At 42.5% G+C, this 12,541-nt stretch overlaps 1 pseudogene; it reads left to right on the top strand.

Moving 5' to 3' along the window:
- The first annotated feature begins 5,349 nt into the window (after positions 1 to 5,349).
- On the top strand, positions 5,350 to 5,491 carry LOC115030525 (small nucleolar RNA SNORA17; annotated as a pseudogene).
- Positions 5,492 to 12,541: the final 7,050 nt, after the last annotated feature.

Genomic DNA, 12,541 nt, shown 5'->3' on the forward strand with positions numbered 1-12,541 from the left:
AGTGTACTTACATATAATAATAAATAAATATTAAAAAAATAAAAAAAAGAAAGCTGAGAATCACTGATTTCCCCCCACTTTGCTGTAACTCGCCAACTTGGCTTTGTTCACTGATGTATTTGAAAAGTATATTATTTTATAGTCTTCTCTGTTCTGTTTCTATTTTTAAAAAAAAAAAGCATGTGAATTTGCTATGAATTAGAACATAGTATTTGGTTGAACCTGGATTTGTCTTCCTAGGTCATGGGTTCTCATATTTGGCTCTAAAATATACCATCTCGTGTATTCCTGTGAAGAGAGAGCTGTCACTTTCATTAATGGGTGTTGAACAGTGTCTATCAAGCCAAGCAAGCTTTAAGTATGGAAAAAAATGGACCAATTTTATTTTGGTTAGACGACTATTTAAAGTAGGTTTTATTTGTGAGTTTTTTTTTCCTTGAGATCATGTTTACTGAAACTTTGAGGAATATTTTTGAAGGTCCCAAATGATCCTGGAGAAATCAGGAGCCCCCCTCTCCCCCCTCTCCCCCCTCTTTGAGGTTCATAAGTCAATTTTTTTTTCAGAGTTTGAAAGAAAGAAAGAAAGAAAGAAAGAAAGAAAGAAAGAAAGAAAGAAAGAAAGAAAGAAAAAAAAAAAAGAAACAAACAAAACCTAAGCTAGGAGATCTGTAAATCTCAGCAGCTGCTCAGAATGGAGATGGGGGTGGGAGTGGGGGATGGGGACACGGGGGGCGGGGGCGGGGGTGCCGGGGGAAGCCATACTGTTTGAGTTAAGCAAGCATAGAGGTCAGCGATGTGGCAAGCATAGAGCATGGTGAGGGAGGGTGAAGCCTAAGGTGTTAGGGAAACTCATGTTTAGCAAAAGCATTTTTAGAAGAGAAGAAAGAGTTATGGCTTTCCAGAAGACATGGGCTGACTTTCAAAGAAGCAGGACTGTGCCTCTGTGAGAGATAGCACTAGGGGACGGGAATTCACAGAAGGAAAATTGCAGTAGTTCATAAAAAGTGTAATTATTCCACCTATCTCTTTAGCTTGGCTTAAGTAGACTCCACCCTAGGGGCTAGGTGTATATGGGGCTGGGGTTTTTTGAACTGTCCAATTGGAATGCTTGTTCTCCACCCAGGCTCAGCCCAGAGATTCTGTTCTCTTGAGCACCAATAAATTTCCCTTAATCAGTACTGTTTACAATGAGGGGTGTTAAACTGCCCTTTATTTTTAAGCTTTACCTTCTCTATAGAGGAAAATGTTTTCACAAACACTGTGGTCTAGTTGCCAAGAAAAGCTAGAGAAATCTTTAGACTGGACAGCCTTTCCTAAAGCAGTGGCTGGGACTTCAGAATCAAAATCACCTGGGTGGGGTGGGGTGGGGTGGGGTGGGGGAGCTTTCAAACCAGGGAGCTCCTAGGACCTCACCCAGACTAAAAGAATCTGCATTTGAAGAAGTTGTGGCTCACCACTTTAAGCAAGTTCCCTTGACCATTCTAACTTGTGCTATCTTTATAAATGGGAAGTCACAGATAAGTGTTCCCCAGATGTAAACTCTCTTCAGGTGACTTCAAGGACTGAGGTGCATATTTTACATATCAAAGCAGACCTACTTTCCCAGCATCCCTCAGTTCCTACCTAGTATACCTTGCCAGCAACCCAGAACTTTCCAGCCCTGGGGCTGGGGCTGGGCTACCTTTACCCCAGAGGTTCTTATATAATCCACACATTTTATTTTCTCTCTCTCTCTCTCTCTCTCTCTCTCTCTCTCTCTCTCTCTTTCTCTCGCCCCCCCTTTGTTACCATGGTGACTCCCTTAGCATCAATCCTTGGGGCCAGTGAACTCACCCGAGAGTAGTTTCCCAATAAACCAACATTTAATATATTCTAATCTGACTTGAATTGTCTCATTTCATCAACAGAGAAATAACCTATCAGGTTCCTTTACAGTTGACGCATAGGGCCTGGGGTATAGATATCATTTGGAAATTGTCAGCATGTAAGAAATGATTACAGCACTGAAAGTAAATGAGGCTCCTGAAGGGTTAACATGTAAGCCTGTCAACTGGCCGTGAAAAATCAACATACTAAAAATAACTTGGCCTTTGGTTTCTTCTAAGAAGACATAAAAATGACCAACATTTGAAAAACTGTTCAGAATCAGTAATAATCAGGGAACTGACATTTAAATACTTATGAGATTTTCTTCACACCCAATAGGATGTTTTGGTCAACTTTCCATCCTGTGACAAAGTACCCGAGATAAATCAGTTTAAGGAGGTGAAGAACCGTGTGTACCAGTATTTCTAAATGAAGGCTGTACCTTATATTGGATCCCCTAAAAGTTTCTTTAATCAATAGAACTTCAGTGATTGTGGGGGTTGGAGTGTTGCAAGTACAAAGTCTGGCTGCATTTATTTCAGACTCTCTTTGGGTTCCTTGATAGCCATCCCTTGTCCAGCTTTCAGTCTGAGTAAACATGCTTCTGTCATATGAAACCTTTGCCATGCGTTAACTTAGCAGACTCCTAGCTTCCACCAACCCGAAGCTAAGAATGTTCTCTACGTTGTTGACACCGGTCAGCCTGGTGTTTCCACAGATGCTTTTAAAGAATGTCCCGACTTGCAACTTTCTTTGTTCTGTTACTACAAAAACGTCATGAGACGGCTGTCATGTCAAAGCGTAGAATTTGGGGTAACCTATATCTGTATTCCTAGACTATGGTCACTAGTATTTAGCTCTAGAATAAATTCATATCCTTCTAACATATATATTTGTGTTTCTCATGTCTACACTCTCTCAATTCAGAGTTAGTGAGATTTGGGTCCATGGTTGCTGGCTCCCGCCCCCACCTCCAGTTGACTTTAGGTCTTTTGAGAGACACCCCATCATGACAAAGTACATGCTAGAGGACAAAGTACATGCTCACTTCGTGGGTGCTGGAAAGCAAAGGTAGGGACAGAACATGGAATGGGTTCTTAATTCTCTCAGTGGAACTGTCCCAATGACCCAACCTTCCTCTACAAAGCGCCCAGCTATGCGAGGTGGTAAAAGTGAGAATTCGGTCACTCTAGCAACCTTCTTACTACCTATATAGGTATATACTTACTACCTATATATAACGTAAATTATTCTATATACCTTAGCACTACAAATATAAAAAAAATAGACATCCAAATTAGAAATTTATACTAATAGATATCATACTATATACACACTGAATCATAGGAATCAAAAAGGAGTATATATATATATATATATATATATATATATATATATATGTATATGTATATCAGCAAAACTTTCCTTGTACCCTCAACTTTAAGACTCATCACTAGGAATAAAAGACATGGTTCAAGAATCAAACTCTAAGGTTTCTTTACCTTTAAGTCAAGTTTCTTTACCAGGAAGTCAAGTGAAGGTTCATAGCAGCTTACAGAAGGGGAGCCAGGAAAGCGGGGGAGATCGCAAAACACAAGGCAGTAGAGAAATGTAAAAAGATACACTCCAAAACTAGCCTTTGATCAAAGTGCAGACCTTGACCTCTGGAAGCCGGTTCTAATGTAGTCTCAGGCATTAACCAGAGTCACATTAAACTGCATTTTAAGAAGATGCTCCAGTGAGTCACATGCCCCTTTAAGTAGAGAAGCATTGTTGCCAGCCATTGGATTCGACCTTCCTTGCCAAGAGAAGGTGAGCAGTACCTGGCCTGGCTGTGAGTAGTTTGAATACTATGGACTGCAGTGGCTGTAAAAAATGAATAACAGCAAATAAGTGGAGATAAGCTGCATGCTTCCTATATAATTACATAAAACACATCTAGCCCCAGACTGTCTCTTCTGTTTGCAGAGATCTGGCTCTGCCGCCACGAGTCTCTTTAGAACACCAGTTTGACAATGCTAACAGGATGGAGCTGACTGAACTGAATGGTGGCGCTGCATTGTTAGTGGGAGTCGGCTTTCCTAAGGAGCAGTGACAGTTGGACTTTGAGATGACCATGAGGGTTTGCCTTCATATTGCCGAGCTTGCCAGAAGCCAAGTAAACTGATCTGGAATATGTCTGAGTGATTTTAAAAAATTTTTCTCTTGACAGAACATACAAAACCTCTGATGGTTACGTAGCATGGTTTAAACAATGGAACAGAGAAGTGATGAAAAAGTAAAAGAACTGCCGGCATTCAAGGAAATCCAAAATCAGGCAGCTTGACATGGGAAGCAGATCCAGATTATAAATGAACTGGTTAGCTTCCTACACTGAACTGCAGTGCTCAGAGTCTCAGACACTATATAATGAGCACCCAGGAAGAAGATATGGTGTGGCTTAGACCAAACGTTGTAATACAAGTTCCTTCTATCTAGCTGACTGAGCATGATCTTATATTTTAAAATTTCAGGTGTACTATTGAAATCTGCTAAGTGAATAGAGTTAGGAAGTTTGGGGAGAGAGGACTTTGAAATTAAGATTCCTGGGAGTACCAAAACCCAAGCTGATAAAAGCTCTCAGCCTAACCAATACACAAGATTTGATTCAGTATCTACATCTGAAGAAGACAAAGAATCAAATTTGATCCAAATGACCAAGACACCTCATGTATCGCTCTAACTTCCCAGGAGTGCTACAAGAACCATAGCCCTGTGTGAAAACCATAAATGAGTCATAAATGTTTCACAGAACTTCGTAGGCACTGATATAAATTCATACGAATCTACTTATCAGTAGCCTTTGATAAACTACCATGTTCTTCTAAAAGTATGAATTCAAATATATCTGGCATTTTTATATGATGTTCTGGGTACTAAAATACTATAACAGAATTGCCAAGTTGCTGATTTCATCAAGGTTCTATTTCATTGAAGGCAAATGATATTTAAACAATAATAAACATGTTATATATCTACATAACAAATTAGTATGTTGACTAGTCTGTGAGTAGTGCTGCATTTTATATAGAGTTGGATCTCAGCAGCTCTGTTTGCTGCCCTGGAGATAAATCCTAGCTTATTGTGTAACAAAAGGAAGATCATAGACAGTAGTGATAACTAGAAGCCAAAATTAACACAACTAAGATTGAGTGATGATTAATCTCAGTTATTGACTTGATGAGAGATGAGGCATTGGAGACAGGCCTCTTGACATACCTATGGGAGATAGTCTTGATTAAATTTATTGGGGTGGGAAGGCCTGTCCACTGTGGGTGGTCTCAGTCCCTTGGCTGAGATGCTGGAATGTATAAAATGGAGAAAGTGAGCTGAGCAGAGCTGAGCATTCATCATTCTCTTCTTCTTGGTTATGGACACAGTGTGGGCTGCTGCTTAAAGTGAAGAACCAGCTTGCCTTTGTAATAGGCTTAATAACATCTTACACTTGCCCAGAGAAGCACTGTAGGTATATGCTGTATCACATGTACATCAGTAGATGGCAGAGAGGAAAGAGACTATGTCTATGAGATGCTCAATGCTCAATATTCTAACCTATGAATGTCTGAATGATTAACAGCCTAACATTTCCTGAAAAGAGGGAGCCTGAGATGATCATCAGACCGGCACTGTCTTAGTTAGGGTTTTACTGCTGTGAACAGACACCATGACCAAGGCAAGTCTTATAAAAAACAACATTTAATTGGGGCTGGCTTACAGGTTCAGAGGTTCAGTCCATTATCTTCAAGGTGGGAGAATGGCAGTATCCAGGCAGGCAGGGTGCAGGCAGAGCTGAGAGTTCTACGTCTTCATTCAAAGGCGGCTGGTGGAAGACTGACTTTCAGGCAACTAGGGTGAGGATCTTATACCCACACCCACAGTGACACACCCATTCCAACCAGGCCACACCTATTCCAACAAGGCCACACCTTCAGATGGTGCCACTCCCTGGTCCAAGGATATACAAACCATCACATTCCACTCCCTGGTCCCCATAGACTTGTTCAAAAACATGAGTCTATGGGGGCCATACTTAAACATAGCATAATGCAAAATGCATTTAGTCCAACTTTCAAAGTCCTCATAGTCTATAGCAGTCTCAACAATGTTAAAAGTCCAAAGTTCAAGGACTCGTCTGAGATTCATTCAATTTAATTAACTGTAATCTCCAAAGCAAGGCAGGAAACCAGCTGGGCAAACTCCAAACTCTGCATCTCCGTGGCTAATGTCAAAGCAGTCTTCAGATCTCCACTCATTTTCATCTTTGTTGACTGCAACAAACTGCTTTCTCCTGGGCTGGTTCCACTCCCTGTGAGCAGCTTTCCTCAGCATGTATCCCATGGCTCTGGCATCTTTAACATCTTTGAGTCTCCAAGGCAATTTCAATGTCAAAGCTTCTTGTTTCAGTGTCTGGGATTCCACTTGGTCTTTTGGATTCCTCCTAAGGGCTGGCATCACTTTTCCATCTCTGCCCTCTGTAGCACTCTAAGCTCAGGTTGATCCACTCCACTACGGCTGCTGTTCTTGGTGATCACTCCATGGTACTGACATCTCCAATACACTGGGGTATTCCACACCAACTAGGCTTCACCAATAGCCTCTCATAGGCTCTCTTCAGGGTGCCTAGCCTTAAATCCTTTGCATGACCCCTTCAGTCCTGGGCCATCAACTACAGCTGAGGCTTAACCTTCTCCAATGGCCTTCCCTGGCCTCTCACAGTGCTAAGCCTCAGCTTCTCTCCATTATCCCTTCATTCCTTCACAAGCAATACCACCTGAGTGACTCTTACACATTACCAAGTCCAGCCGCAGCATGAGGTACAACCTTGGTTATCTCTGGAACACAGCTTCTTTGTGCTCCCAGCAAACAATTTCCAGAAGGTTTCACCTCAGTGATGCTGGTCTCTTCTTAATCACTGCTAATTCCTTAGCTCCAGCTAACCAGCATCAATTTTCCCAGTAGTTTCTTCCATTCTTAACCTTAGAGACAGAGCCACGTGGCTGAAGCTGCTGAGTTCTGCTGCTTACAGGAACTAGAACATGATCCCCTTGTACTATTACATTATCACTAGCTTTATGTTTTCTAAATCCTTCACTGCCTAAGCTTGGCTATCCTGGTTCTTGCTCTGTAGATTGACCTTGAATGCAGAGATCAGCATGCCTGTCTCCTGAGATTAAAGGTGTGTACCACCATGCCTGGATTTAATTTAACTGGATAGGATCTTGCCCCAAGGTCCCACTCCCTTAATCTGTTCTCTCCTAGAACACAGGAATTTGTTCCATTTCACTTCCTGGTACCCCTTTAATACTCAAACCATATATTTTATATTTTTCCTTTCTAAGCTTGCTATGCTTATTCAAACTTCTCTTCATAAGACTTAACCAGAGAACAAAGTCTCTGCTGGGCTTTTTTGAAACTTCTTTTGTCAATGCAATTAAGCCAAGTCTCTTCACCTTGGCCTCAGGCAAACTTTTCAGACAAGGGCAAAAAGTAGCCACATTCTTCACCAAAATACCACAAAACCAGTCTATATGCCACATTCTGAAATTCTTCTCCTTTGAAATCTCTTGGGCCAGGTCAACACAGTTCAAATTACTCCCAGCAACTAAGTCTTCCATATTCCTAATAGGATGACCCATTAAGCCCCATTTAAAGCATTCCATTGCTTTCCAAATACAAAGTCCCAAAATCCACATTCTGTCAAATAAAAGCATGGTCAGGCCTATCACAGCAATACCCCACTTCTGGTACCAATTTCTGTCTTAGTTAGGGTTTTACTGCTGTGAACAGACACCATGACCAAGGCAAGTCTTATAAAAAACAACATTTAATTGGGGCTGGCTTACAGGTTCAGAGGTTCAGTCCATTATCTTCAAGGTGGGAGAATGGCAGTATCCAGGCAGGCAGGGTGCAGGCAGAGCTGAGAGTTCTACGTCTTCATTCAAAGGCGGCTGGTGGAAGACTGACTTCCAGGCAACTAGGGTGAGGATCTTATACCCACACCCACAGTGACACACCCATTCCAACCAGGCCACACCTATTCCAACAAGGCCACACCTTCAGATGGTGCCACTCCCTGGTCCAAGGATATACAAACCATCACAGGCACCATTGGGCCTGGACAGGGAACTAGCCTGACATGACCATCAATCAAGTGTGGTGCAAGTCTAGGGTAGTTAAGGAAAGAGCATGCCTGGGATGACCTCAGCCTGGTGCCTTAATGTGTGAGCAGGGTATAGCACTCTTGGTAACCCCAGACACTCAGAAACCCCAGTTGACTCTATAAGGAACAAGAAAGTGGTGGAGAAATGGAAGACAAGGAGAAACAGAAGGAAGTGGGCACAATGAAGAAAAACAGAAGAATCGAGGGTTGTGAGGAACAGCCTGATTTGAGTGGCCAGTGATGCCACCTGGGACATGCTGCCACCAGGAACCACATCTGGGTCCATGGCCCTAAATCAGCAGGTGTCTGTTACCACCAAAGGCCACGTGGATATCCCTAGTCTGAGCTGCTGCCTGGGAACATGTTAATGTCTGAGAGCTGTGCAAAATTGGCTCCTCCACTTACCTGGGCAGTGTGGAAGAGGTGGACCTGGGGGGCATGAGAGTAAGAGACCCGAGCCCACTCCTAGCCAGCTACAGTTGTGGAAGCTGTGGATGAACTGGCTCCCGAGGATACAAGCATGGGTGACTTGGTCCTACCACTTGTCTCCTGTGCGGTGGTGTGGACAAAGGAGAGATACCCTCCTCCTCCCTTCCTGTGGAAAGCAGGAGGTCTAGCCCTCTGGCCATCAGAGCAGAAGAGCTAGCCCTGCTCCTCTCCTGTTGCAGAACTTGGGAGAGCAGGCCCTACGCCTCACTTGGGCAGCACATAGGCCTAAGCCTAATGGCAAGGGCTTGTGTGAGCCAGCCACTAGGGTGTGAATATGGCAGAGCTGGCCTCTATACCTATCTGCAGTGCAGTGACATGAGAAGGGAGAGATGCCCCCCCACCTCTTGACCCTTGCCCTGAGGTCAACAGAGTGGGAGCGCTGGCCTTGCCCCTCACCAGCTGCAGCACTTAGGAGAGCAGACTCTACACCTCACCTGGGCAGTACAGTACAGCTGGTCATGGATGTTGGGGTTGTGGGCGAACCAGCCTTGAGAGTGTGAGTATGAGAGAACCAATCCTGACCCTTGACTGCTGGGTAGTGGCAGGGTCAACCACGACGCCCTCCTCCTCATTCTCTTTTCATCTATGACAGTCAGGAGAGCTTTCCCTGGAGTCATGAGAGTGGTAAAACTGGCCCTGTCCCTCCCTGGCTGCAACACTCAGGAGAGCAGTTCCTGCACCTCAACTGGGTATCAGGGTAAACTGACCTTGGGGTTGCTCCTAAGCAGACCCTGAGGGCCTGAGAGTTAGAGAGTCAGCTGACGAGCTCATACACCTTTCAGGCCCAGATCCAGGGCTTTGAGTTGCTCCCCCACCAACAACTCCCCCACAAATGAACTGCTGAAATACATGAAGTGCATGAAGGGGCAATACTATAGATCTAAAACTATGGGATCTCCATGATACAGGGCAAAACCAAGATATCCAAGAGGAGTCCCAGTGAGGATCCAGTATTGATAAAGTAGCAGAAGCCAGAGGCCTCGTACCAGACCAATGATTGTTTGCAATGAACATCTGCAAGTAAAGACGTGTGGACAAAAGTGTGAGACACTGTGACACACTACAGCATCCACAATGAGATTATTTTTATTCTCTGTTTGAGGGGAGACTCCAAGGGTGGAGGCTCTATACAGGGGAGGGGAAATGAGCAGGATTGGGGTGCATAATGTGAAATTCACCAAGAACCAATAAAAAGATTTAAAAAAAAGTCTTATCATATATTAAACTTCTGTTTCTCCAGAATTGGGCTATACTCTACCTCTAGCCTTAAATATAAATGGTTTTATACTGGCTGTTCTAAGAATGGCAATCCTGTCTTTGTTTCATTGAGTTATTTTGTAGCCCTTCCTTTGTTTTAAAATGTTATATGACCACCTATGACTTCCTTGCTATGACTATGATCGACTTGTCAGACCTACCTTGCAAACATGTCTTTGTTTCAAGAGGCCATTAGGACTAACTTGTTTGTTCTGCTCCTATAACCCAGCCTATTTTGCCTAACCTGGCTTGGAAACCCTCTACCCCTAGCTATAAAAGTCATGTCTTCCTCACATCCAGGCTGACTTCTCAAATCCCACCTTAGGAGGAAGCAGCCTCTGTACACAAATAAAAAACACTTGTCTCCATGAATTGCCTGCTTTGCCCATGATGAATTGGGTTGGTGGTCTTTCTCCTCCATCTTTGGGATCAACACAGGCTCATGTTGACTTTCCTGTGGTGATAGACTGTATAGGAGGCTATTGTGAGCCGAAATAAATCCTTTCTGCCTTATGTCAATCTGGGGTTAATTTTACAAAAAAAAAAAGACAAAATACAAAAAACAATTTTCAGATTTTAGTCATGACTGTCTGTAGTTCCAGCATTTGAGAGGTTGAGGCAAGAAGACTGAATTTGGCTCCATCGTATGAGAAACTAAATTAAACTTTAAAATGTTATGATGTTCAGGCATTAATCTTAGGCATCACAAAAGGTGGGACCACTTTAGACGGCTTCCTAAATACATTATTGTGAGTTGCTAAAGAAATCTTCCTACTCCTACCTCTTTTGGAATGATTTTAAATGAGAATATTACAAAGAAGTTTATATTTATTTTACATAAAACTTCAGGACTGTACTCAACTGGTGGAAGAATATTATTGATTCCTTCAAGTTGTCCTCTAACTGTCACACATTCACACATACTATGGCAAATGTACACACACACACACACACACACACACACACCATAAATAAAATAAATAAATAAAGTTCATTCAGATTTCTCTATTGAAATACCACATTAATCATTGGTTATTGAATGTCATGAATCAATAACTATAATATATCTGAATAAAGTCAAGTTAGCTGATCACTGGAATTAGAGAGTTTAAAATAGCCGGGCAGTGGTGGCACACGCCTTTAATCCCAGCACTTGGGAGGCAGATTTCTGACTCCTGGCCAGCCTGGTCTACAGAGTGAGTTCCAGAACAGCCAGGGCTACACAGAGAAACCCTGTCTGGGAAACACACACACACACACAAAAGGAGAGTTTAAAATATATTTGATCATAAAATTTGGATTTCTTGAATAAAAATGGGAAAAAATGTAATGTTAGTTCACAGACACATAGTGTAGGCAAAGTCAATTGTCAAATTTTAGGCAATTAGCATCCCTGATGGAAAGATAATTGTAGGAACAATAAGAGCAAGCAGTCACCTCTCCTTTCTCCCTCCCAAACATTCCACATTGCATTTCAGCAACTTGGGCCCAGAAAGCAGGGAGCATTGTAGTTTAGACTGGACTAGTTTCAAAGTGATTTAAGGTTTATCATCAACTTTCATAAATCTTGGAAGAATTGCATTTAATGTTTAAATATGCAAGATATAACACGTTGAGTAAAAAATAATATATGTTTATTAATATGGAAAGTTACAAATCTGTCGTAAGGTTGGCATGGGGCCAGTCTTGCAGAAATGAGAAAAGAGGAGGGGGGTGGGAGGGAATTGAAACCATGCAGATAAATGTTAAATAGCCCCTGCTGTTCTCTGTAATCATTCAGAAAAAAATTTGTGAGGTCTGAGTGCTACCTCTGGAAACAACGGCTTGAGATGCAGATCATAGAAAGAGCCAGTAGCGAAGAGCCTTGAGGACCAGATCTGAGAAGGATGCTTTCCACTGTATCTCATTTTTCATGATTTTCAGCCCAGAATCGTCCGAGATGAATAAAAGTTTAGAGAGAGAGAGAGAGAGAGAGAGAGAGAGAGAGAGAGAGAGAGAGAGAGAGAGAGAGAGAGAGAGAGAGAGAGAGAGGAGAGAGAGAGAGAGAATAATGCCAACCTTCTTAATAGGAAGCAATTTGGCAGGTGACAGTGAGAAAGAGTGCCCAGCTCACATAGAAACATGCAAAGCACCTCTAAGGTCCCTGCTGATTTTTTGGTTAAATAGCTCTGCCAAGAAGTTGAAAGGATGCTTGCATTTACGGCTGGTGAAGACTACAGAGACAGCCTTTACTAAAGTGTGAGTTGGCTTTCCCCCAAACATTGCATTACCCTTGAATGGAAAATTGATCGCATGACATACGGCGATAACATCTGCCACCCATGGATAAAGCCGCAGCACCATGTGCGTGGTAATGGAAGCTGTAATGGCGAGGGTGGAGAATTTAATGACAGCATGTAACACCGACAAAAGTAGCAGCAATCAGAAAGAAAGGAACAATTTGTGTAAATCTTTACCATGGTTCTAGAGGGCTATACATCCCGCTCTCCTGTAGTCATCCCAGAGCAGAGAATAATGACCCACGGTCATTTTTACCTCCACATCACTCAGCTGTAACCCCAACAGAGGAATTTCTTCCAGACAGCTGTGGGCAAGGGCTATTGCTTTTTCAGTAAATAAATAATTGCTACAAATTCAGATTGATCATAAATTTGTAATAATTGTAACCCTTCAGGCCTATATACATATATTAAAGAAAAAATGAAGTCAAACACATTTCTTTTTAAGAGT

Source organism: Mus caroli, unplaced genomic scaffold (genome assembly GCF_978045245.1).
Source record: "Mus caroli unplaced genomic scaffold, Mus_caroli_1 scaffold_2, whole genome shotgun sequence".
Lineage (NCBI taxonomy): Eukaryota > Metazoa > Chordata > Mammalia > Rodentia > Muridae > Mus > Mus caroli.